A 27,322-nucleotide genomic window follows, 5' to 3' on the forward strand; every position below is an offset into this window, starting at 1 on the left:
ACGAGGACAGGTTCTCCTACAGAAGAGAACATGCCCGGGGGCCTGAAGGGCCAGAAAGGAAGAACACGTTCTGTACACCCAGCACTGCTGGTGTATGTCCAGCGTAGACGGACTGGAGAACGCTGAGAAATGGACCAGACAGCAGATAGCAGGACACAGCGAGCCTCCCTTACAGACCAAAATGAACCCAGCCAAGCTGCCCACCGCTGGCCCCACCCAACTCTTGGGAATAGGGCTGACTGGGCTTTGTCTATGAGCTGGCCTGGCCCCGGACACACAGCGAGGGGTCCACTGCAGAGCATCTTCAGCAGGCCAATGGCTGGTGAGACTGGAGCAGTGACCCGGAATCTTTAGTTCCATGTGTGGTAAGGGCCTTTAACAAGTACAGGGGTTTGGGGTAATAAATAAAAGGCTTCCACCGTCTGGAGGTCAGGGAAGACCTTCCTACAGAATGATGTTTGGGGGGTGAGACTGAGGCTGAATTAGAATGAAACACCTTAAAAACTCACTCCCAACCACCTTGAGAACCTCCTTGGCAATTTCTAATAGTTAAAACATGTGGTCTGTGTAGCAGGAATCTTAAAGATTCTTAGTAATAAAATCAAACTTGAGGCCAGTTATTGGGGTGAATGCTGGAAGGTCAGAGAAACAGAACAGGCCACAGCTAACCTCACCTGGCCAACTTCTCAGCTGGTCTTGTTTCCTCAGACTGGAAGCTTCTGTGTCCTCATCCCAATGGCTCTCAGCTGAACTGCTGCTCGAAAGCCTGAAGCTTAACCAGCTAAAAGCTTCTAGTTTCTGGTCCTCACGCCTTATATATCTTTCTTCTTTCTACCACCACTCCCTGGGATTAAAGGCTCACTTTCTGGGATTAAAGGCGTGAGTCACCATGCTTGGCTGTATCCTTGAACACACGGATTTCTGCCTCTTTAATGCTAGGATTAAAGGCGTGTGCTACCACTGCCTATCCTCATGTTTAATATTGTAGCTGTTCTGTCTCTGACCCCAGATAAGTTTATTAGGGTCCACAATATTTTGGGGAACACAATACCACCACAGGTCTGAGCAATCCCAGTCCTAAGCATGTATCTAAGAGAACTGTTCACAGCAGCCTTCTGCAACAGCTGAAACCTGAATAAAACATAAATGTCCAGTAGTAGGGAGTGGATTCTCATCGTATAGTGACTCCAACAGAGCTACTCAGTGACAGAAAAGAGTGAAACTCTTCCAACTGATGAGAACCATGTGCACAAATCTCAGAGTTTATCACTGAGCAGAGACAACACTCAAAAAATACACATCGCATGACTCTGGTTTTCACGGGGTTCGAGAACAGACAAAACCAACCCATGGCAGCACAGGGCAGAATGGAGCAAAATGGCTATTTAAAAAGATGAACGACATCCCTGAGGAAGAGATTTCTGCGTTTTCATCGGCATAGTGGTTCTGCAGATGCACACACGCTGAAATTTTTTCCACCTTCCTGCTCTTACATGGGTGGTCTTTGATTAAATTATGTAACCTCTTTGTTTTGTGGTGCTGGGGAGGAACCTAAGCTCTTGCACACACTGGGCCAGTCCTCCATGCCCGAGCTGCGAGGGCAGCCAACTCTGAACTTCAGCTTCTTCGTCCACACAGCGAGTGTGGCTCACCCTCTCTGGAAGCCCTCGAGAAAGGCAAGCAAGAAGTTGCCTCAGAACTGAGGGTTCTGCCACTGTGTCAAGATAAAAGTGTAGGGTCCTAAGTGAGAAGGTAAACAAGCTTATTCTGGTCTAAAGAGGTCTCCCCTTTTCTCCCCTCCGCTCGCTGCCCTGTACTGGGGTCCCCCACAGTAGGTCCCCTGCCATGCCATTCCTGGAAAGAATGCTGTGGGCCAATACACCAGGGAAGTTCAGGGAAGGCTTTCGGTACTGGAAGTGCTTGCAAGTTCACAGTGTGCACAGCTGGGGGCCTCTGGGCTGTGAAGGACACCTGCCTCAGGGTCGTCCACCCACCAGCATCTCTCATCTTTCAAATGCTGATTGAGGACAGTTCCCAGGAGGCCTTCCTTCCACAGCCCATTGTGAGCCTGGGCCCAGAGAACCTCAGATCACACAGGTCTCATCACCTAATGATGAGAGCTGGAGTCACAGGTGCAAATAAATGGCAAAGACTTTAATCTCTGAGGAAATGATCCACCTGACCCTTGACCTTTCTGGCAGTCTATCAGTTCTTACCATGTTTCTATTTCAGGGATTTTGACAAAGGATAGGTGATTCCACAATGCCAAGTCTGGTGAGCAGGTTAACCAACCTCTGAAGTTCTGGAATACCAGTTGTTGTGGGAATTTGCTCCGTTCAGCCAATGGCTTTGAAAGGACCGAGCAGATGCCATAACAGGCTGCTCAGTCTTCTCTCAGAGATCAGGCCTCAATTTCAGTTTCCTGAGGCTTGAGCAAGCAGTTTCTGGGAGCGCCATGAACAAAAGACATAGTCCTTGCAGTAGCTCCCTTTCTGCATGTACTCTGACTGCTCAAGGTTCAGCCAGTTGTTTACTGTCTGGGACCCCTCACCAACTTAGAGCTACGTGCATGGGTCAATGTGAACGTGCAAGGCCAGCCAGCCTCCATGGCAGCTCAAGGACAGAGCCTGGGCCTCTGAGTCAGCCCCCACAGTCAGTATGTGTGAGGCCAGCCAGCCTCCATGGCAGCTCAAGGACAAAGCCTGGGACTTGTCCAGGCCTGCCCAAAAATGGTAACTATAACCCCCCCAACCAGTAAATTCAAAATTACACACCCTCACCCAATCATATGACGCAAAGGCTTGTACCACCCTGCTTGCAGTTTTTCCCTTTAAAAACCCCTCACCCTGAGAGCTCAGGGCCGTCCTCCTTCACCTGCTGTTGTCAGAGTGTTGGACAGGGACCAAGCCCGGGCTTACTTGCTATCAATAAACACCTGTGTGTTTTGCATCAGATATCGGCTCTGTGGTGGTCTTGCTTGGGGGGTCTTGAGATGAGGGCACAACAGCTTCAGGCTAACAAATCCTAGGGCACGGTCTTGTCTGCTTTGTTACCCCTTAAGAGCTGAGGGAGAGGGTCAGGTGCTCTCTCTTGAGTGGCGAGAGCCGATTATGATTGGTCCCCTGGCTTCATTAGTTACTCTTTTGGTTGCTGCAACAAAAATGTCTAACAAACAGAATAAGAAAGGAAAGGCTCATTTGGGCTCACAGTTAGCAGGCACAGACCATCATAGAAAGGATGGCGTGGGCAGCAGGAGCCTGAGTCAGGGCCACATTGCATCTTTAGTTGGGAAGCATAGAGATGAACGTGGTGTTCTATTCCTATGACAGGTTAAACGACATTGGCCCCCATAGGTCCATACGTTAGAACACTTGGTTCCCAGTCAGTAGAACTGTTTGGGAAGGATTAGAAGGTGTGGCCTTGTTAGAGGAGGTGTGTCACACCATTCTCTTTCTGCCTCCTATCTGCAGATCAAGATGTGAGCTCTCAGCTGTACCTGCCACCATGCCTTTGCTCTGCCATCATGGACTTTAACCCCTGAAACTGTAAGTCCAAATTAAACACCTTCTTTATAAGTTGCTGTGGTCATAGTGTCTTACCACAGCAATAGAAAAGTAATGAAGACAGCTCACTTTCTCCTTTTATTTAGTCTAAGACTCCAACACACTGACTGGGGCTACCCACACAGTTAAGGTGGGTCCTCTCATCTTGACTAACCTAATCTAGATCATTCCTCGCAGGTATGCCCAAAGGCTTGCCTCCTAGATGGGTCTACATCCTGTCACATTAATAATCAATATTAACAATCACACCAGGTGATCAACATGTTTTAGGCATTCATTTTTTTAACTGAAAATATGCACCATAGCTCAGCCCAAAGACCTTATACAGCATATGCTGAAAACATCTGACACAGTACTTAACTTGAAATCTAGGGCAATTGCTTTTCTTTTTTTTTAAAGGTGTCATTCTTAACATGCACCATACATGGGATTCGAGTAGTTCCAACTTCTAATTATAGAAAGATCCGCTTCTTGGCTCACCCTGAGAATGTGGAAGAAGAGAGAGCTGCACCCCAGGCTCCCACAGCCACAGCTTAGGTCTATGAGATGCACCTTGAGACAAGAAACGGGACATACCAAGGTGTGAGGGCTTGCTGGTGGGCACAGGCCAGCCAGGAAGCCCCTCCCCATGCAATCAATCCCTGAACCAGCACAAAAAAAAAAAAAAAAAAAAAAAAAAAAAAAAAAAAAAAGCCTGGCTAGCTCAGTCGGTAGAGCATGAGACTCTTAATTTCAGGGTCGTGGGTTTGTGCCCCACGTTGGGCGCCAGATATTGGTGAAATTATTAAGGCCACTCCACTTAGTTAAAAGGAAGATTTATTTAATGAGTAACTTACAAAAAGGGAAAGGTAGGTCGCAGGGTCTGGGGAAGGTGTATCGCAGTCCAGCGGTGTTCTCTGGAGCTCTGCTCTGTCCACCTCCACCATTCAGGGTCCTGGCACAGAGAGAGCACTCGCCCAACCAGCTCTCGGGTCTCCAGGCACCTCCCCTGGCTCTGCCTCATAGGCGTGACAGTTGCCAGAGTCTCAATGGGGGTTGGAACTTTCAGATCCAAGCTGGAATGGCTACCCACTACAAGACCCCACACCTAGAATTCTCCCCCACTGCTCCCTACCTGCTTCAAAACCAGCCAAGCTCATCTCTGAAGTCACAGCGTCCTTACATTTACCAGGAGGTTATGCTGCCCTGTCCTAGCCAATGGCTTTATTGCCTCTCTCAGGCAGACAGTGGGTCCTTGAGTACAAGGACTAGAATCCTGGCTCCCTTCATGTCACTACTGCACGTGACACAGAGCGAAGCACATCAGGCCTGTGAATGAATGGATGGATGGATGAGTCAGTGAGCAGATGTACTGTGGAAGCCACATTTCTTCCTTCCTGTTACTCCCACCACCACTTAGGAGACTCTGGTATGTATGTCGTTGCCATAGCAACTTATTTTTATAAGTAGCTCAATGTTATCTGGTATAAATTTCTTTCCCTTCTTACTCACACAAAAGTCCGATTACTCCAGAGCTTAACTTCACCCTAAAAAGTACACAATTGTTGAAAAGAAACATGAATATTTATGAGAACATCCTTTCATCAGAGACAACTCAAGCTATAAACATGTAAGAGTCTGCAAGGAAAACAGAATAAATTGATCTCACATCTATTCAGAATCCTTTCAGGGATCCACTATGCACAGCCCATAATTCCTTCAATAAGTACAGGATTTAACCTAAAGCCTGTCTGGCTCTCCAGGCTCACCAAAACCCAGTATGTGCCTTATGACACACTGCCCAGGTCCTCCAAGCCCTTTCCCTACCCTATACTTTATTATTTTTTAAAGATTTATTTATTATTTTCAGGTGTTTTGCCTGCAGGTATATCTGTGTGTTGTTGTCAGGTCCCCTGGAACTGGAGTTACAGACAGTTGTGGGCTCTCATGTGGGTACTGGGAATTGAACCCAGATCCTCTGGAAGAGCAGCCAGTGCTCTTAACCCCTGAACAATCTCTACACACACACACACACACACACACACACACACACACACACACACACACACACCTATACTTTATGCAGTATTAGGTCACAAAGAAACATTTCTGTCCAGGAATGAGTATGAATTTCTTTTCTTCTTGTTGGGACCAGGCAGGGTGGAGATTAGGGGGTTGAGACACAGTCTCACTGTGTAGCCCAGGCAGTGAAGGCAAACCCCCAGCCCATACTTTTAAGGAAATGAAATGGGTAAACCTGGTGCAGGGCACCTCCTGGGGAGATCTGGTCTCTAAGTGGCCACGGTCTTTATTAGACTTCCAGGCATACCTGGAGTTCAGTTTAGACTCTCCACAGACCAACTTGGGGGTTGGCCCCATCCTTGCTCAGCCACCAAGGCCTTCTCTATCATATGCATTAGTACTTTGCCCATGAAGTTGTTCCCACGAAGGCCTAGTATAACAGCCTGACACAAACCTAATGGAAATGTGTGATTAATTAAGTGGATGGTGGGTCATTTTCTCACTGCTGTAGTGGGGATTTACAGAGCAAGAGGAGGCTCCAATGATCCGTGTGGAAATTGAGTGGTGACGGAGACATCCTAACTGGGCTAGCCTAACACAGCTACAGAACATTACACATGGAAACCTGTGTGTATCTGTGTACATGCCATCAGTACATACACACACATGTCCTTGCTCCATCAGCTAAGAAGGCCTAAAAGGAATGCCATCACTGGATTCCACCTGGTTTCCATTCCCAAGAACCCTTAGAGAAATGGCAGTTTTTCTAACAGGCAGAATATACAAGGCACAAGATGCTGCTAATCCCACTGGTTGAAAATAAGACCATTACCACAATTCAAAGCCAAATTTGAAGCAAGTTTTAATTAAATATTGTCCAGGTTGATGAACTTTCTGACCAGGTCCATCTCTGGATTCCCAGAAAATGGCCGTGAGTCATGGCTTGTAGACATTTAAAAAGGCAAAACCACAGGGTCACTGAATTCCCCATCAGGTCCAATCAGGGATAAGCATATATCCTGTTATACTTCCTGCCTGTATACCTCCCACCTACACCCAATCAGGAGCAGGTGTACATGCTGACATATTTCCTGACCACATACCTACTGCTTACATGTGTTGTGGGATGGTCTTTCTGTATGCTGTGAATATATGTTGCTCTCATTCATTGATAAATAAAGCTGATTTTGACCTATAGCCAGGCAGAATAAAGCTAGGCAGGAAAGTCTAACTGAATAGAGGGAGAAAGAAGGGCGGAGTCAAGAGAGATGCAAGTCAGCCACCCAAGAAGCAAGATGCCAGCAGACTGGTAATGCCATGGCCATGTGGCAATACATAGATTAATAGAAATGAGTTAATTTAAGCTACAAAAGCTAGTTAGTAATAAGCCTGAACCATTGGCCAAACATTTATAATTAATATAAGCCTCTGAATGATTATTTAGAAATGGCTGTGGAATGGGTTGGAACAGAGAAACTCTGTTTACATACATGTGATCAAGCATATCTGGAACAGATAGGTCAACATGAGGGACAAACAGGAACTTGTTCTTAACAGCAAACATCTGGTAACCTGCAAGGTATATTTTTCCTGTTTTGGTCTCACAATGCCTGGAGCATCATACAGGGCCAGAAAATAAAAGAGGTATCATGAACAAATAGACACAGACAAATGCCTCGTGACAGCTTGGATCTCGGATGTCCCCAAAGCACCATGTGTTAAAAGCTTGGTGCCCAGTCCTGCAGACCCAAAGCTGCAGGATCTCCATGACACAGGGGAACAACAGGATGTCCTAGGCCCTGTGTCCCCAGCCCTGATTCACACAGGCCCAAGAGCAGTAGGGCTGACCTTCAAGGACTGAGAGACAAAATGAACTCTGTCTTATAAATCAATTATTTCAGTGTGTTGTTGTTGTTGTTGCATTAACAGAAAGCTAGCACACCCATACTCACAGGTCTATGTCAAAGAAACACAGAGGCTATGGAAAAGTCCCAGGTGACCAATGACCAAAGCGGGAACAACCTGAGCCACAAAGGGAAGCAGGCTGAGTTAAAGCCCCTCCCACAGTGTGTGAGCCCCTAGTGATATGAGCAAAGGGGAAGGAGAAAGAAATCTCCCAGGCAGAGGGATTTCAAACAAGTTATGCAAATGCCTCTCCATCCCGGGGGAGGGGCAGCATATGCCACCACTTAGGAAGTGTGGAGCAAGCTGAAGACAGAGGGCAGGGACAGTCAACAGGATCTCAGCAAGTGGTCAAGGTCAACAGCAAATCCTGCTAAGGTTCTCAAATGTTCTCCTGACATGGAGAATACTAGCTTTCCCTGTCACTCCTGGTCTCAGCACCAGAAAGCATAGACAGTCAAAGAGACAGTTGCGAAGCTCTTCAAACTCTCAAGCCATCCACAACAAGGAAAGTGTCAGCAGCCCAGGGGAGCCTGAGAAGACATAACAGTGAGAAACACAACCAATGTGGGGGGCCTGCGTGGGTGTATGGGAACTCTGTACTGTCTCCTTGATTTTCCTGTAAATATAAAATCATTCTAAGCAACAACAACAACAACAAAAAAAATCCTTAACACACACACACACACACACATACACACACACAAGCATTGGGAGTGGGGGAGGTGCTGGCTCAGTGGTTAAGGGCTCTTACTGCTCTTGCAGAAGATCCAAGTTCTGTTCCCAGCATTCATATCAGGTGTCCCCCAGTCACTTGTAACTCCAGCTCCCAGAGGATCTGATGCCTCCAGCCTCCACTGGCACTTGAACTCATGTGCACACACCTATACAGTGATAAACATGTATAGATGATTTAAAATAGTAAAAATACATCTTAGCAAAGCAACCACAGACGATACAGAGATGTTTGCGGAAACTGAGAGATGGCAGATTGCTGCCCAGCTTCCATAACTGGGGTGAGTGTGCAGGCTGTGTGTGAGGAAGGATGACAGTGTATTCATCCGATGCTTGTGCAATTAAATGTAAGTCAACGAGGGTGAATGTTTAAGAAAATTTGAGATAGATGAAGGCATAATTTTTGCCATAGTGTAAAAGAAAATACAAATAAAAGGTGAGGGGGAGATTTGAAACTGTAATCCTTAAGACTCAAGACGCTGAGGCAGGAGGAACTAGATGCCAGCCAGCTCCCGCAACTCAGAGGAAACCCCCGCCTCAAAAACAAACAAGAAAATAAGCAGTGGTAGGTGGATGTCCAATGGCCAGTGAACACACAGGAAGGCACTCAGTCTCACTGGAACACAAATCTACAGTGAATGCCACACTACACAGCGAAATGCTGATACCAATACAATGAGTAAGAGAGCTGAGTCATACTCATATACAGGGACCAGGGCTACAAAAGACACACCGAAATGTTCAGAGTCACTTATCCACAATAGCCACAACATAGAAGCTGCCCAAAGACCCAGAGTAGAGGAATTGCTGCAGTGATGTTGTTTTTCTGTTGGCACAGAGGCTGCACTTTAATCTACTGCTGCTTCAGACAGTAATTGTGGCTCCAAAGTTACTGGCCTGCTTCTCTGACAGCAGCCTGGCTGCTCAGGCCGAGGCCTGGAGGGAATTCTGTCCCCCAGGCACCGGCTCTGTCGCTGCTGCCAAATATAGCTTTTAATTAAATCCCTATGTTCTATTTATCAATAAGACTCAGGAGTCAAAGGCTGGGGTGAAAACCTGCTAGCTCAGAGAGGTTGAGTAGCAGCTAGCTGACCTTCTCTCTTTAAGACACATGCATACTGACCTGAAGACGCATGCATACTGACCTGAAGACGCATGCATACTGACCTGTAGACACATACATACTGACCTGAAGATGCATGCATACTAACCTGAAGACATGTGCATACTGACTTGAAGATGCATACATACTGACCTGAAAACATGTTCATACTGACCTGAAGATGCAAGCATACTGACCTGAAGACATGTGCATACTGACCTGAAAACATGTGCATACTGACCTGAAGATGCATGCATACTGACCTGAAGACATGTGCATACTGACCTGAAGATGCATGCATACTAACCTGAAAACATGTGCATACTGACCTGGTCCAGCCTTGGGGTAGCAGAGCATTAGAAGGGAGCAGGACATTGTATCAGAGAAAACAAAATGGGGTCTTCATGGGAAGGGGAAGCTATTGCAGTCCCAGGGAACCAGCCCCAGGCTGCAGCAGGGCTCTAAGAGAAAGCCACAGCATCATGAAACTAAGATAATTTTTTTCTATCTGAGGGATTTTTAGGGAATAGGGAAAAAACTCATATATACTCTAGCTGGTTACTTGTCTTTATTTTCTCACATTGGCTTTTCTCATCTCTCTGTTCTTCACAGCTATATATACCCAACAGCATCCTTCAGGCAATATAAAAGTTATATTTGAGGGCCACATTTCATTTCTTAAGTAAATGATAAGAAGCAGAGTCGTCCTGACAACATACATGTGATAAATCTCAATTTCTTAACTAGTGGGGCTGTAAAGTGCCACTGCAGCTTTAGAGAATCAGTCTTTATGTTATCTAAAGAGATAATCTTATGAAGGATTAAAATGAGTTATAAAGCTAAACTATCGAGGAGTCTAAGAAAAATAAAGAAATTGTGCATATATTCTATATTTCTAAGTGTAGTAACATTTTAAACTAACATTTTGTGATTAACAATCATAAAATGTCAGTTTCTCTTGGACTGGGAATGTTTACAGAGCTCTGTGGTAAATGCTTTGGTTGGAACTCAAGTTTACCTTAATTCTCTTAATATGAGCTCATTTTGGCACTCTCCAAGGCATAGTGACACTAAAAGTATTTTAAATCTTAAAATACATGTATATATTTTTGTCCTGGGTATAGCTTCTAATTATCTAAGAACATATACAGCCCTCATTTGGGACTACAGAGTCAAGTTATTTTCTGTAGTCTTGGATAGTCAGAATACATTTTCACAAATTGAGGTCAGGAATGGGTAGAAGGACTTAATCACTTGCCAGCTAGCAATAATTGGGCTTTTTGTATTTGCAACCTAGCCAGATAGCTCAGTATGTCCTTGTGAACTAAGACAGGGAATGTTTATCTAAAAAATCGTTATCAAGACACCTGGTCTAATCCGAAGTTACTTTGAAGCTTTAACTCAGCTAAGGGTATCAAAGCTGTCTTAGAGCTGAGGAGATACAACTATTTTCCTATGTCAGCCTGAGCTATGATATAAAACAGCTGTCAGGGACTTATAATTCCTGACTTGTGTAGCATTACTTTGTATTCAATTACTCATCAAAACTCTGTGTAAGCTAACATTATTGATATCAAATGGACAATACAGCTTAAGGAGGAGTCCTCTTCACAGATAAAGATCCCAATAGATGGGGCTGCATTCATGAGATAAACACACTACAATACAGGCAGTGGGGGATTTCCCAGAGCCAATGTGGGGGAAATTGCAATAATGCATGTGAAGTTACAGACAGAAGCAAACGATATTCTGGGGTCTGTGGCCCCACAGCCATGCTTAACAAAGTTTCCCATCAGAGAATTATTCACCTAGTGGGTTGGCATCTTGAATATTAATTGCTACCTGCTGTACTATGTCGTGGCCCTTGGCAGGAGGCTTTGCTTCAAGACCTGGAAAGGAGATTCATTAAAGCAGCAGTAGGAGAGGTGGCTGCCTGGAGGCAGGACTAGGGAAGGGAAGCCCAGGAAGACCTCGTTTGCTTTCTCTATCTAGGCCTGAGAGCCAGGGGCCCATCAGGTATCTCACCTGTCCACACTCAAGCAGCCAGGACTGAGATTCAGAGGAGCCATTCTTGGTCCTGGTGACCTAGTCATGGGACACAGAGGTCAACAGCTGAGGTCTGCTGGAGACAGGGAACAGGGTGGCATAGGGACAGAGAAGAGACCCTCTACAGGGAGTCACCCCTAAACAAATCGTGTGCATGCTGGGCCACTTCCTCCTCTGTCGGGTGTTACACAGGGACCCACAATGGCCACCCCCCACACCCCCAGTGCCCTTCAGCTCCAGACTGTATAAAGAGGGAAGGATGAAGGCCAAGGCCAAGGCACCCATCATCTGTCCAATGACTTTAAAATTAGCAACCAAAATTGTGAGGCAGCAGCAAAAGCAAGAAGGTCGCAGCAGGTTCTGCAAGCCTCCTCCAAGATCGGTGTGTCCTGTCCAGGAGTGCTATTGTAGCTGCTGAGGGCAAGGCCAGCCTCAAGCAGGCCCCAAAGTACCAAGCCACACTGCCTCATGCTAGTGTGAACTCGGGCTGGGGTGAGAGGTGACCACCTTGTCCACAAGGGAGCACAAGGACCAGAGAAATGGAAGCCTGTGTTTTGCTCAAGGTTTATCTCTGCCCCACCCCAATCCACTTTCCATGCACTTGGCTTGCTTAAAGACTGATGGTCTGAGGAGATGGCTCAGTGGGTAAAACAGTTACCATGCAAACATGAGGACCTGGGTTCAAATCCCCAGAACACATCTAAACATCCAGCATGGTAGTGTGTGTCCTTGTTCCCAGTATCTCTACATGGGATGGAAGTGGGACAGTGGTACCCCTGGGAGCTCAAAAGCCAGCTAGCCTGGTGACACAGCACAGTGGCAACCAACAGAAGAGCAAAAGAGATACTATCTGTCTGTCTGTCCGTCTGTCTGTCTCTCTCTAGAGAAACACTTTTTATAAAAACTTTGCTAAGAGAGAGTAACAATTTTATAAAAACTTTAATGTGACAAATGAAAACAAAATATTTAACAACGCAGATGTTACTGCTTTGAAAATGGCAAAGAGAGCTGCCAGGTTTATTGAGTGAATACTATGTGCCAGGGTTTCTTCTACGAGGCAAGAGGAGTTTGCTTCATTCACACAACAACCCACCAAGTGGACCCTAGTAAAATCAGCCCGTCTTACAGAAGAGGGGAGCCTGAGGCTCGGTGATCCAGGCACCACTGACCATCAGCAGGAACACAGGCTTCGAACCCACACGCACTCTTTTGTTCTTTTTTATGCTTCTATCACATTTTGTTTCCTCCTTTTAAAAGTCTTTTACATTCTAGCCAGGTGGTGGTGGCACACACCTTTAATCCCAGCACTTGGGAGGCAGAGGCAGGTGGGTCTGTATGAGTTCGAGGCCAGCCTGGACTACAGAGCTGAGTTCCAGGACAGCCAGAGCTGTTACACAGAGAAACCTTTGTCTCAGAAAAAAAAAAATTACATTCATTTATTTACTTATTTATTGTGTGTGCATATGCTTGTGTGTGTGTGTGTGTGTGTGTGTGTTGTGTGTGTGTGTGTGTGTGCGAGGTATGCACATGACACAGCATGCATGTGGAGATAAGAACTCAACTTGAGGGAGACTTGAGGGAGTCATTCCTCTCCTCTCATATTGTGGGTTCTGAAGATTCAAACTCAGATCTTCAGGATTGGTGGCAAGCACCTTTCCTTGTGGGGCCATTTTGCTTGCTGCTTGTTCTCTTTTTAGTAAACTTTATTGCTTTCTACTCCTCACCAGGAAGTCTGGAAGAGCTGCTGGAATCTCCCATCAAGGGTGTGGAGGTGGAGAGGGGGAGGAGACACCTCTACCTGTGTGCCTGCCCTCCCCCACCCAAAGCAGGACAGTGAGGATGGCGGGAGCCCTGACTGAAGGTTTGGAGATGCCAGATGAGAAGGATGCTCTCTGTCATGGTAGTGTGCCTGGTCCTCCTACTTGTTGGCCCTCTCTATCTGAGGCAGCCTCTCAGGGAAAACTCTGGGCTCCTTCTCCATCATGGAGGCCCTGCTGGTTGTGTGAGACCTGGCAGGCTAGCTGAAGAGCAGGCTGAGATGACTTCTGACCTCTGTCATAGGTCATGTCCGGATCTGAATAAAAAACGTGGCTGGGACTCCCAGGAGTCCCTCCAAATACTGTCTGTTGGGACCACACATGTCTTTATCCTTTGCTCAGTCTTAGAGGAACTCTCCATGTTGTTCAATCCATTCTTGTCATGAATAGAATCATCTTCTGTCCTTTATCACTACATTCAAAACCCAAGCTTACCAACAGTGAGGATACAAGCTGGGGTCTGCCCCACCACCAAGCCTGAGGCAGAGTTCAAATGCAAATGCTCCGGGCGGGAGCACCGGGAGGAGGGGGCATCGTGCTGCAGGAAGACCCTTGAGAGAATGCGGAACACACCTCAGGCTTTGCCCAGCCGGGAGCAAGGGAGCCTTACCCACCAACCTGGTACAAAGTAAGGTGGTTCTGGGCTGCTTCGCACAACTCCAGACAGAACAGAGATGGGCAGAGACAGGCAGAGATGATGGAGACGGGCAGAGATGGAGACGGGCAGGAACAGAGACAGGCAGAGGCTTCTGCTGTGGTCCCCGGGTGGGACTAGAGTGCTGAGGAGATCTGACAGAGCGCATGGATAGGGGATCTTAGAAAGCTGTCTACAGATACATAGAGGAAAAGCAAGGCTTGGCCGGCCTTGCCCTCTGTCCTCTTGTTTTGAAGAATGGGAAACTCCAAAATCACACAGGGAAATTCAAGTTCACAGCTTATCTCCCGGATTCTTGGCAGAGACCTTCTCCTGTGCTTGTCCTGTACCTTAGAACTGGGAAGCCTCATTCCTCCAGGCCAGAATTCCAGTGGGCGTCTCTGCCGGAGAACCGAGCGAAACCGCTTCAGTCCAAACAGGAGGTGAAGATGAAGGTGTCCGTCCTGAGGAAACAGAAGGCAGACTTTCTCAAACGCCATTGTTCTCAAGTCTCCAGCACACCAAGGCACTGTGGGGGCCAGCTGAAGGACACCCTGGCTCCGGCTTTTGTCACTGTTTCCTGATATTGGTAAGATCAGGGGCTAGCCAGAAAGGAAACCCACCGAACAAAGAGAGAGAGGAAAGTCGGAGCCCCCCGGGGAGAAGCTGCAGCTGGCCCAGCAGCTCCTCTGCTGTGCAGGGGTGATGACTCTGAACACAAGCCTTTGCCTGGGAATAGACTAGAGGTGACATCACTGCCCAACTGGGCACTGGCTCGGAAGACAGGGACTGAGCTCAGAGGAGGGGATTTTTCCATATGTGTCTAAAACCTTGAGAGACGAGCGTGGAGGCGCCCATCCCCCCGTGAGTCTCCATGCACCTCAACACTCCCAGCTCCTCTGAAAGAGTGTTTGGAGGTCAGGCCCCACGGGTAGGGTCATATGAATCTGTCAAGATGAGCCCAGATCCGATCTCATCCACGTCCTTTCGAGAGGGGGAAATTCTGTGTTTTGGTGTCCCCACACAGAAGAATAAATACTGAGGTTCTCAAAGACAAGGGGTGGTTAAGGAAGTTAGAGGTAGACAAGACAGAGCCCCTGCTGAGGACCACTTGTCCCCAGCCATCTCGAAAACGAACACCCACTCCGAAAGCATCCCTCATAGGTACTGATGCTTACTCATAAATAACAAGTCTTATTAACTTGTGTTTTTAGTGTGTGTGTGTGCGCACGTGTGCGTGTGTGTGCGTGCGCGCGCGCATGTGCATGTGCGTGCGTGCATGCGTGTGTGTGTGTGTGTGTGTGTGTGTGTGTGTGTGTGTGTGTGCATGCACGTGCTTGCTCATATATGCTACTATGAGCACGTGGAGGTCAGAGGTCAACCTCCAGTGTCTTCCTTCAGACACCACTCTCTCTCCTGTGTGAGATAGGATCTCTCACGGGCCTGGACCTCACCAACCAGGCTCAACTGACTGGCCAACGTGCCACAGAGCTCTGCCCGCCTCTGCCTCCCTGGCACTGGGATCGCAAGCATTTACCGCCAGGCCTGGCCTTTTTTCACACGGGTTTCGGTGATCGGCCTCAGGTCCTCATGCTTGCCTGGCCAACTGAGCTGTCCCCTCAGCCCGGTTTTGCAATAACTCTGGCGGCTTTCCAGAGTTTTGTGAGGATTTTAGTCTAAGTAAAACCAATAGCAACAGGGGTAGTCGCTTCCAGTGGAGGAGGCCAACACTAAGTGTCTCTACGCAGCCCCCACGGGATGAGAACAAATGCTATACCCATTAGGCTGATGAAGAAATGGAGGTGGATGGCATAGACTCACAATGAAGGGAATCAAGATTTTCAACCTGAGAATTCTGGCTCAGGAAACATCAAAAGAGCTGGGGGTGGTAGTGATGCACACACTTAACCCCAGCACTCAGGAGGCAGAGGCAGATGCTTGGTCTCTATGGTGAGTTCCAGGTCATCCAAAGTGACATAGTGAAGCCTTGTCTCAAATGTATTCACTTATTTATTCAGTCATTGGTTTTTTGAGACAGGGTTTCTCTGTGTAGCCTTGGCTGTCCTGGAACTCACTCTGTAGACCAGGCTGGCCTCAAACTCACAGAGATCTATCTGCCTATCTCTGCCTCCTAAGTGCTAGGATTAAAGGTGTGCACCATGACCACCTGGCCCTTGTCTCAAATTTAGGAAGGAAAGAAGGAAGGGAAGGAGGGAGGGAGGGAAGGAGGGAGGAAATTAATAAGGAAGGAAGGGAAAATACCAAAGTGCAAAATGCACCAGAAATGGATACAAACTGTGTCCAAAACCACTAAGTTTGGGAAAGCATAGCTCCAAGGTAGGAAGCGATCACATCTTTCCTCTTATCTTATGCAAGGTGCTATAGAACAAATGCACAAACCAAGTAAGGACATCGAGGTAGAAAATGTGGCTAACCTGGGCTACAATCAGAAGTACTAGGGTGCCAGGTGGTGGTGGTGCACGCCTTTAATCCCAACACTCAGAGGCAGAGGCAGAGGCAGAGGCAGATGAATCTCTTTAAGTTTGAGGCCAGCCTGGTCTAAAGAGTGAGTTCCCAGACAACCAGGGATACAAGGAGAAATCCTGTCTCAGGTGGAGAACAAAAAATAAAAATAAAAATACTAACACACACACACACACACACACACACACACACACACACACACACACACACACACACACACACACACACACACACACACACACACCTCTCTTCCCAACCAACTTGGCCTGCCCTGCTAAAGCTGAGGAATAGCTGTTATGGTATATCATCACCACCAGGGGGCGTCCTAACACCGCCCAACTCCAGCTGCTTTCACAGGTGATAGACTGCTGGAAAGATGCCTTCCAAGGAGTTCTCTTTTTCTTTTTCTTTCTTTCTTCCTTTCTTTCTTCCTTCCTTCCTTTCTTTCTTTCTTTTTCTTTCTTTCTTCCTTCCTTCCTTTCTTTCCTTTCTTTCTTTTCTTTTCTTTCTTTCTTTCTTTCTTTCTCTCCTTTCTTTCTTTCTTTCTGTCTGTCTGTCTTTCTGTCTCTCTCTCTCTCTCTTTTTCATTTTCATAAGCCATCAGGTCTAACCAGGTTGAAAGAGAGGCTAATCTCTCTTTAGCTCCAAATCCTTCTCAGGATAGACAATGACCTTGAAACTCTCCCAGAGCCACCAGGATAGGAAGTAAGGCTGTAGTACCCTGCCTCCACAGGTGCCCTCTGGAGATGAGTTCTTTAGACTTCCCTGGTGAATGCTGGAAGAACATCAGTTGGGAGGTCCTTCATGGTCAGAAATCGATGTGAAGGATGTCCGTAAGACACATACACTGCCTCACACATTCATCCATCACCCAAAATCCCAAAGGGAATAAGAAAGAGGGAGGTGCTCCAAGATGTCACAACTTAGCACAATGACGTCACAATACAGTGTTGTGATGGGACACTTGCGTTGGGATGTCACCGTGACACACTGGTTCACTGTCATGTTAACGTGCAGCATGGTGATGGCACACAGGGGCAATGTGATAACACAAGGCCACATTATGACGTCACAATGGAGCATTGTAACGGCACAATAGAACGCCGTGATGTCACCATTCAGCTTCGAGCTGTCAGGGTGGGATGTCGTGGTGGTGGCAGAAATGCAGCAGTGTGGCGACACAGTTCGCATTGTGAGTTCACACGGAGCATTGTGACGCCACCATAGAGCGCTGTGACACTCACTAAAGCCTCGAGGTGGTCCAGTGGAACTGGCTGGGTGGCACAGGCATGAAGGGGTGACGGGAAACAGAAGAAAGAACTCTGATAAACTCTTACCCAGGAGCCACAGGGAGAGGTCCCCCCACCAAGGCATGTGTGTACTTGAATTCCATCCCACCAAGAGAAGCCTGTTTCTAAGCCCGCAGATCCTTGGGTGAGTTCATCCAGAAATCAGGGCCATGTGAGCTCATTCCATTGGGAAAACCACTCACTCCCTCAGCATAGATAAGAAAGGTGTCTTGAACAGAGGGAATACAGCAGTGAACAAAATAGAGAAAGCTCTGTTTTCCGGGATGGATTCTCTTTCTACAGAGAAAGGAATGGATAATAAGCCAAGTTCTACAGCTGCATGGATGGAGGAACAATGTGTGGAGGATGCCTGAGAAAGGCTGGGATTTGGGCTGCAATGCTGACTGCATGGGGGTGTTTGGTTGTTCTGATTGTCTGGAATAGCCTCACAGTGCATCTTGGGCTAGCTTCAAACTCACTATGTAGCCTGGTCTTGCTATCCTCCGACCTCACATCCCGCCCGGGTGCTGGGATTACAGGTACTTGCCACGATCACGGTATATACCCAGTGAGAAGAGTTCCTGGGGATGGGAGGCATTACCTGGGCTGTCAAGATGGGCTGAGTCCTGGGAAGTGAGAACAAAGTGGAATTAGTTGGTCATGCCAAGATCTGCTATCTCCTCCTGCTGTGGGGGTGTGGGTAGATGGAGGAGCAAGATCACAGGTGTGCAAGATGTGTCAAGGATCAGCTGGGGGCCAGGATGAGATCTTGAAGACTATGTAGGAGTTCTAAATTCATCCTTGGTACAACTGGAAGCCACTGGGGGTCGAGATGAAGGGAAGGTAGAGAGACTCCTAATCTGATCAGTCCTGGGACCACGGCCAGGCAGATTAAAGAAGGGCAAGGAAGCAGCCGTAAAGGGTCCGGAAATAGGAGAGGTCTGGAAAGTAGATGGGCACCTGGGAACCAAGCAGTACCTTAGCCACAGTTAGGAAACATGAGCAGGACCAGACAGAAGCCAGGAAGGTAAGAAGCGCAGGCTCACTGGAAGCACCCAAGGTCTGGGCTGCTCAGCAAGTAGACAGCAGCGCATGCTCCCAAAGACTGCCAGCAGTACTGCTACAAAGTGAGTCAGGAGAAAAGAGACTCAGCTGCAATCCATGAGAAGGAAGGCCACTGTCAGGCTACTGGCCTGTACTCTGCTCTTAGGGCTCCACAGAATGGGCTAAGGAGGCCTGGTGAGCCAGAGCCCAGACACTGGCTTGGCCCCCACAGAACAAGGTGAAGCCAGGGCTTCAGGAAATACCTGTCAGTAGTCTGTCTAGCAGTTACCTGCAGGCTCTGAGCTCCAAGGCAACCACAAGCACCAATGGCTGGGCCCCTCCAGGCAGGAGAGCCAACCCGGGACTGGAAAGGACCTCATGGGAGGTGAGGCGGACTGGACCAAGTCACTTAGTTGAGAACAAGCAAACGGGTGATTGTGACATGTCCTTCATGCTTGCAAAGAGCAAGCCGGCCTTCTAAGTCACTGCCTGGCTCCTCCTCCGGGACACGTGTCTTTGCAGAGGTGACAATGCTGTAAATGCCCTTTTTTGTGTCCATACCCAGGACCTTAATTGTTCCTTATGTCAAATTCCGGGGTGGGGGAAAGAACCCAAGCTTTCCCAGCTGTGTGGGGAATGCCCCAGCATTTTGTGTGCTGACAATGGAAGAGAGAGCTGCCTGAGAAGGGAAGCCAGGAGCTGGGACTACAGTGCGCACCAGGATGTTTATGGTCCGATCTGCCCGTGTTGTGCAGTTTCTTGTCCACTGAACAAGGGTCAGCTGACCAAGGGCATTCTGTATGTCTAACCTCATCTTTCCCAAACAACTCTGTGTTTTCCAGAGCACAGTGATCTGGAAAACATCCCTAAAGCTATCAGGTCCAAGCCCTGGGACCTGTGAATTCTATAGGGAGACTGGCCTTGCAAGTGAGACGAAGAGGGACCAAATATCCAGAATTATTTAGGAGGACCCTAAATAAATATGTGTAGTGTCAAACCAGACGTGATGATACACGCCTTTTATTCTAGTGCTTGGAGACAGAAGCAGGCAGATCTCTGTTTTCGACGCCAGCCTGGTCTACAGAATGAGTTCCAGGACATCTGGGACTACTTAGAGAAACCCTATCTTGATGGGGGGAAAAAAGGATTTGGAATATCACCTGGAGTGGAGGTGAGTATTATTTTAGGACATCCAAGAAATTCTGAGATGAAGAAATGATGCTAAAGTAAGTTTACAGACGTGCAGAAGAGTTGAATTATTTACCTTGTATGCACTACTACTTTAAGCAGCTATAACCCATGCTGCAGACCCGGTCCACACCCACATCCCTGCTTAGGGGAAGGAGTATTAAAGTGGAGTACGACCGTCTTCATCAGGGGCATCAGGCTTGGACTATCCCATGCTACTTTAAGTGTTGGATGAAGTTTAGAGTTAACTTTAAGCTCACTAGACTGTAGGGCCTTGGGATCAGAGTCGAGCTTTGGAGCTGGGACGGCCTTGAGCATCTCTGTGGCTCTTACGTCATCAGAATTCTTTATGAGGGCAATCTGTCATTAAGAAGGCAATGTAGGTTAGGGCTCTCAGCAGGGTGTATGTGGGCTTATGAAATTTAGTTTAGTAATTAGTTCATGGTTAATTAGGCCTTAAATTTTTTGGTATTGGGGCAGGGGGAAGTTGAGGTCAATCATACATTAATCCACCATCGTTGGGAATTCAGGGTCTTCAGGGGCAATAGCTCCCTAAGCACAATTAAAGTCAAAGAATATAATCAGAGCTTTGCTTGAAGGCATGAATGTGTTCAGTCATAGGAAGTGATGATGGGCCGTTGTCAAGATGGCTACTCCATTGCATGTTGGAGCTGAGGATTCTTGAGTCATTAATGTCCAAGTCTTTGAAGTTGTTAGCTTTAGCATCCTTGAGACTGGAAAATTGGTTGTCAGTCACTATGGCAACATCCCTGAAATAAACAACCTGAAATGATGAAGTTGTTATTTGAGTTCCTGGTTTCAGAGGGCCCAATCTGTGGCTGGTTGGTTCTCCTGCTCTGAGGCCTGGAATGAGGCAGAACATCAGAACTCACCATGTGGTAGCCCGGGTCTCAACATCTGCATCAAGCAGATATTGACCTACTTGCCCCACCCCCCAAATAGTGCCACAACCCTTTAGTGTGGGGGCCTTTGGAGTGTGTTTAGGAACCAAATCAAAACAGTTGAGACTCTGGCTTCATTGAAACTGCTTGGAGTCATTTGAGGTTGAGGGTAACTTTTAAACAATTACAGTTCTGGGTGGTATGAGAATTTTAGGTGCATTTAAGATCTCTTGGGCCTTTGGGGTTTTTTTGAACTATTGGACTTTAGAGTCATTCACATAAACCTGAAACTTTATGGGCAGGTGTAGGATAAGATCTAAAAGAGTCTATAGGATCCTTAGGGTTCAAGGCTATTCCCGGTAGTTTTAAGGTCATGTGGAATAATTTTGAACTGAAAGATTTGAAGATCATCCCAGAAACCTCAGGCTTTTTTGAGTTGTCTGGGATCTTGTAGTTCAGGTTTTAGTTTTCTTAGGAATGTCTTAGCATCACTCAGGTATATTGAGCTTCCAGGCTTGCTGTTAACATGTGTTCTGTGGCCCACCAGCTACTAGCCTCCGGAAGCTTAGTAGCACAGATCTCAAGGCCCTCACCAGATGTGATGGATCTCAGTCAACATTTTAACATGATCAGTCAAGATTTGCTTTCCATATCCAAGGTATTAAAGCTCTGTGCTAGAGCAGTTTATGGGTTGGATCTTACCTGTTGCCCAAAGGTCATCTGTACAAGGCATGGCTGCCAGTCCGTCCTGTTGGAAAGCGGTAGAAACTTCAAGGATTGGGGCCTTGTTGGAGGAAGTCAGGTCACTAGGGGGTCTGTCCTTGGAAGGAATATTTGACCCTCCCTCTTTCCTTTTTCATTTCCTTCTTGTTTTTTGTGATTTACACCTCTTCAGAATCTTTAATATTGTTTAAGTCTTGGGGTTCACTTGGGGTAGTTCAGTGTCATAAAGGATTTAAGATTATTTGGAGTGATTATGGCACACTGGATAGTTTGAGATGATCTAAGGTCATTTTTTAAAAAGTTTTCGTAAGATTTTGTGGGTATCTTGTGTGGGTGTTTTTCCTGCATGCTTGTCTGCACACCACATGCATGCCTGGTGCCTGTGGAGGTCAGCAAAAATTATCAGAGCCTCTGGAACTGGAGTTGCAGATGATTGTGAGCCACTATGTGGGAGCTGGGAATCGAACCTGGGTCTTCTGCAAGAGTTCTTAACTGCTGAGCCATCTTTCCAGCTAAGATCATTTTAGAAGGGATTAAGGTTGCTAGAGAATTTGGATTGGGATGCTGGGCTTGTTAATACTGAAGCTTGAAGTTTCAAAGTCTTTGTGCTTAAGATATATCTGGAAATTCATTCCTTACACATATATCACAGTGCCTGACAAAGGCCAGGTACCACTCAAGGTATTTGGGTCGTCCTCATGGAGTCTATATTTTTAGCAGAAAGTGAACACATCAACAAATTCAGGCAGTGAACTGCTTTGAAGAAAATGAAAGCGGACAGTAACTGAGGCTGATGGCTAAACTCAGTCCAGGAATATCACCAGCCAGAGTTGCGCTCCATCAGAAAGGAGACAAGCTTGTGATGAGCGGGGAAAGATTGTTCCAGAAAGAGGGAGTGGCAAGTTCCAATCCTGGAAGCATGGGTGTTTGGCATGTTTGAGGGGCAGCAAAGTCAGAGAGAGCAGCACAGTGACCGCCCAGAAGGTGGGAAGCAACAGGACCCCTGCGGCTGGGACATTTACGTGGAGTTGGCTAGAGAATTTAGATTCTTTCTTTCTTTCTTTCTTTCTCTCTTTCTTTCTTTCTCTCTTTCTTCTTCCTTCCTTCTTTCTTTCTTTCCTCCCTCCTCTCTCTCCTCCCTTCTCCTCCTTCCTTCCTTCCTTCCTTCCTTCTTCCTTCCTTCCTTCTTTCCCTCTTTCTAAGAGTTTTGGCCACTAGGGGTCATCTAGGATCTTTTAGGATTCTTTGGGGTCATGTAGGGTTGAATAATAGGAGTCTACAGCTTAGTGTTGTTTTCGTATATCATGTCTCAGTGTTTTGCATGGGATGATGCATCATTGCTTAGGGCTGTCTGGATTTGGATTTGGAAGCTTATAGGATTGTTTGGTGACGTGGTTCTCAAGCTTAGTGCATATAGGCATACAGGCAAGAGTAAAGCTTGACAGGAATTAGATCAGAAATTGTATGAGGAATTGTATTAGAAAGCCTGCTGCAAGGACCCTGAACATCTTCCTTTGACATGGGAATAGTCATGCATCTGCACACACACACACACACACACACACACACACACACACACACACACACACACACAAACCTACATCATATACACAGACACACTCATACACTGCACACAAACCGCATACAGAACACACACACACACGCACACACACACACGCACGCACACACGCACGCACGCACGCGCGCTTTTAAAAACAAAAGAAGACCAGCCTTAGGAGCCACACACACCCCCAAATAGAATCTGAATCTCTTATATGTACTATAGCCATCGGCATTTTTAGAAACTGCCCAGGTGATGGCAATGTATGCCTCAGATTCATACAGAGTATCACAAGAGTATGCTGACCTAAACACCACCATCTCATGAGAACTCCAAGAGAGAGATGCAAATCTCCACCCACCCCTCTGCAGAATGAGGAACTGCTGTGGCCCAGCAGGCTAAGGGGCAAGTTCCTGTTGGTTCTGTTACTCACTGAGGCTCAAAAACACTAACATGAGGATTTACGTGGGTTTTTCAGGATCCTTGAGGTTTTGAGGGTGGGGAATTCTGTGGGCATTTTAAGATCAGTCAGCTGGGTAATTTTCATGTCATGTGTTATTGGTTTAGTGTATATATTCTGAGCAGGCACCAGAAAAAGCATCTGAGGCAATTATTAATTCTATCTGATAACTGTCTGAGTCAGTCCAGAAATAATCATCACTGCCATTGTCTCTCAACTCTCACCCAGTTCTTGAACTCGGAGCCCAGGTCTCTGGTACGTGTGGGATGGGGGAGCATGGAGTGGTCTATGTGCAAGATCCACAATAGCCAGAATTCCCCACAAGAGGGCTTGGTCAGTCAGTGGAACATTACTTATGCGCCTCGTTCTCTTTAATTTTTTAAAATTGTGTGTGTGTGTGTGTGTGTGTGTGTGAGAGAGAGAGAGAGAGAGAGAGAGAGAGAGAGAGAGAGAGAGAGAGAGAGAGAGAGAGATCCACATCTTTGGACTTAGTAAACAAGAAATTTTATGTAAAAGCCCACATAAAAGAAACCTAAAGAAAACATAACTCCACCACTATGCTTTTGTTTTCACGGTCATTGTTTTCATGGACTTTTACATACTGCCTGCATGTGTACTGAGCATGCTCTTTTCTCACTTTCCATGGGAACTGCTCTGGTTTCCTTCCTGCTGCCGTGACAGATACCCTGATGAAAAGCAATGCAGGGGAGAGGAGGCTTACTTCCTTGGGATACTGAGGTTACCTGAGTCTAGAGATAAATTTGGGGAGCCTGCTACGTTTCTAATCTGTGGACAAAGTCTATTTTTCCATTTTTATTTTCTCATCTTATATTAGATTCTGTACCTAGAAATACAATATATTTTATACATTCCCATTGATTTAGCAACTTTGAAAATTCATTTAATGTTTCCTCTGCTTCATCTCTAGACGATTAAACTCAGCCTATTCTTTCTGGTTTCTTTTACTGGGTCATAGATGTTGTTACTTCTAGTTTGTTTTGTTCAAGAGCTTTGGGCCAAACTATGTAATTTTGGTGTCAATTTGTGTGATTGCCAAAATCTGATTATGGAACTTTAACCAAAATTGTGTTTCTCACATATAGTCCTCATCTTTAGATCTTTACCCAGGATCATTTTGGATCAAAGCTTTTGAATGTACCAGACAGTTATTTGGTATGTGTGGGAGTTCTCAACAGTTTCTTCTCCAGATTAAACCCCAGACATCTCTGAGACATAATCACCTTCCATTAATTGGGCACACCCACGCTGTCCTGTTCCTTCTGCCCCAATCTTGGCTTCAGTTACCCTTCCAGAAGCCCGGGGTGCTCTGCCTTGGTACTGCTGACCCCAGACGGTTATGCAGGTGTGGGTTGGGGGAACCATGGCAACTCAGAGGGGCTTTAGTGACTAGCAGGGGACATTCAGGGTCAATAGTTGTGGAGTGACACTCAGGACACTAACCTCTTGTCAGATACGTGTTTTGCAAAAGTCTCCACTCGTCCCGTGGGTGTCTTTTCATTTTTCTGTGGGGAAGCTTTTCAGCTCCATGTAGTCACACAGAGTTCCAGGTGTTTGCTTTTGTTGCATGTAGCTTTTAGTGTCCCATCCAAAAGGTCAGGATAGAAGCTATCATTTAGAAGATCAACTCAGTGACTAAGAGCACTGACTGCTCTTCCAGAGGACGCGGGTTAGATTCCCAGGACACACATGGCAGCTCACGACCGTCTGTAACTCCACCTCCAGGGGACCCAAGGCTCCTTACTGACCTCTGAAGGCACCAGGCATGCACAGGGTGCATATATAGAGATGCAGATAAAATGCCCATACACATAAAATTAATTAATTGATATATTTAAAAAGATTCATCAATTCTAGAATTCAACATGGTGTTAACTGTGGTTGTTAATTGTGGAGTGTGGTTGTTAATACTGTATTGTTTACTTGAAATTTGCTGGGAAAGTAGAACCAAAGTGTCCTTACATTACAACCCCGCCCCCAAAACATTCAATGTGGCAACATTCATGATGATGGATGTGTTAATTAATGCTACTGTAGCAACCATTTCATACTGTATAGCAAATCAATTTTATTGAGTTATAATTGATAAAAGTTGTGTCCATTCAGTGATGACTAGGATGATAAGCATAGCTGCTAATTTCCCATGTGGTTCCTACCAATGTGCCTACAGTTTTAAAACGTGTAAATATAACACAATTTATAAATATGTATTAGTAATGTGTCACTTATATAGAGTGAGTGTATATGTAAACCACATGTGTTTTTGAATCATCAGTGCTGATGGTTTTGGAGGGAGATCGTTTTGGTTTGGGGTCACTTTGAAGGGAAAGTAGCGATGGCGATTTTACCCAAGTTCAGTTTTGAGTAGCGTTTGCTTATCCTTAAGCATCCCAGTAACTTACGGAGGTGCATCTCAGATCTACCAGTAGAGTCTTGAACTCAGAACCCCACTGGGTAGGAACTACAGCATGTGAGACAGACGGCACGACACCAAATCAAACCCATTCCCACAAAACACAGCAAGAGCCGCCGGTCCCTTGCAGGTTGCTGATATTTGCTGGATAATCTAGACACTGACTTTTATGAGACCTACTGTGTGCCTGGATCTTTGTGAGACCCCAAACCAACTATTTGTCTCTTGTCTATGTCACCAACATCCCTGTGACATGCAGCATAAAAATCTGCTGCATTTTGAGGAAACATCATTCAAATCCTTTTTTGGTTGTTTTCTTGTTCTAGAGATGATCCTTCCTGACCAGGTTTCCCAGGAAGACAACTGCGGATCACATGTTCAAGCTTTATAAACCAACCAACCATCCTTCCCCTCTGCATTAGTCAGGAGTCTCTAGAGAGACAGAACAAAGTGTGTGTGTGTGTGTGTGTGTGTGTGTGTGTGTGTGTGTGTGTGTGTGTGTGTGTGGTGTGTGTGTGTGTGTGTGTGTATGTGTGTGTGTGTATGTGTGTGTGTGTGTGTGTGTGTGTGTGTGTGTGTGTGTGTGTGTGTGTAGAACTCACAAGGAATTAGTGGAACAGGACACAAGCCAACCAGTGTTGAAATGAGTCCTGGCTGGCGCAGGACCGAGGAACTAGGAAACACAGGATCTGTGGCCGGCCACGCCCACGACCGCTGCATTCACTCAGACTCCATAGAGCACATGACAAACTCGTGGAATTAAAAATAAATAAATAAACGCCTACTTTCACCCACAGTTGGTTGAATCCAATGACATGGAACTGCAGATAGAGAGATCTGACTGTATCACACACACACACACACACACACACACACACACACACACACACACACGGAGAAGAGATGTGTTAAGGCGCTTGCTTATGCAGCTGAAGTTACAGTTCAAGTTGGAAGTACAGGGCAGGTTGGAAGCAGAACTACTTCTTCCTTGGAGACTTAGTCTTTTTTTTTTTTTTTTAAGGACTCCATTTGCTTTGATGAGGCCATCCTCATTGTGGAGGGTAATCGACTCCAAGTCTACTGATTTAAATGTTAAATTCACCTAAAAGACAAAAACCAACCAACGAAAGAAAAAACTCACAATAACATCTAGCATTTGCTCAAACATCTTGGACTATGGCCTAGCCAAGTGGACAGCTGCCTCCAGCCACCTGCACTCAGGGCTTCACCAGAGTGAACTCAGGTGGCAGTCTGAGAGCCACGCTCCTGGAGACCACTCAGTGGGTGCTTCCAATGAAGCAGGGTCGGTCCCCATGGCCTGGTTTGCAGAACAGAGTCATTCAGGATCCTAATGAGCCGGGATGCCCTCAGGGTGAAATCCAGCCCCACTATGCGGCAGGTCCCAGCTCTTCTACCACACTCGGTGTTCCAGTGACCTCA

The 27,322-nt window shown here is 46.5% G+C and overlaps 1 protein-coding gene across 2 annotated transcripts in view; it reads right to left on the bottom strand.

Moving 5' to 3' along the window:
• Positions 1–16,488: 16,488 nt before the first annotated feature.
• Positions 16,489–27,322, bottom strand: part of Rassf2 (Ras association domain family member 2) — a 50,959-nt gene continuing 40,125 nt past the window's right edge. For both annotated transcript variants that reach the window (XR_005091409.1, XR_005091408.1), the window contains exon 12: positions 16,489–16,528. The gene's annotated coding sequence lies outside the window, so the exon portion shown is untranslated. The remainder of the gene's footprint in view (positions 16,529–27,322) is intronic.

The sequence above is a fragment of the Peromyscus leucopus genome, chromosome 4, assembly GCF_004664715.2.
Source record: "Peromyscus leucopus breed LL Stock chromosome 4, UCI_PerLeu_2.1, whole genome shotgun sequence".
NCBI lineage: Eukaryota > Metazoa > Chordata > Mammalia > Rodentia > Cricetidae > Peromyscus > Peromyscus leucopus.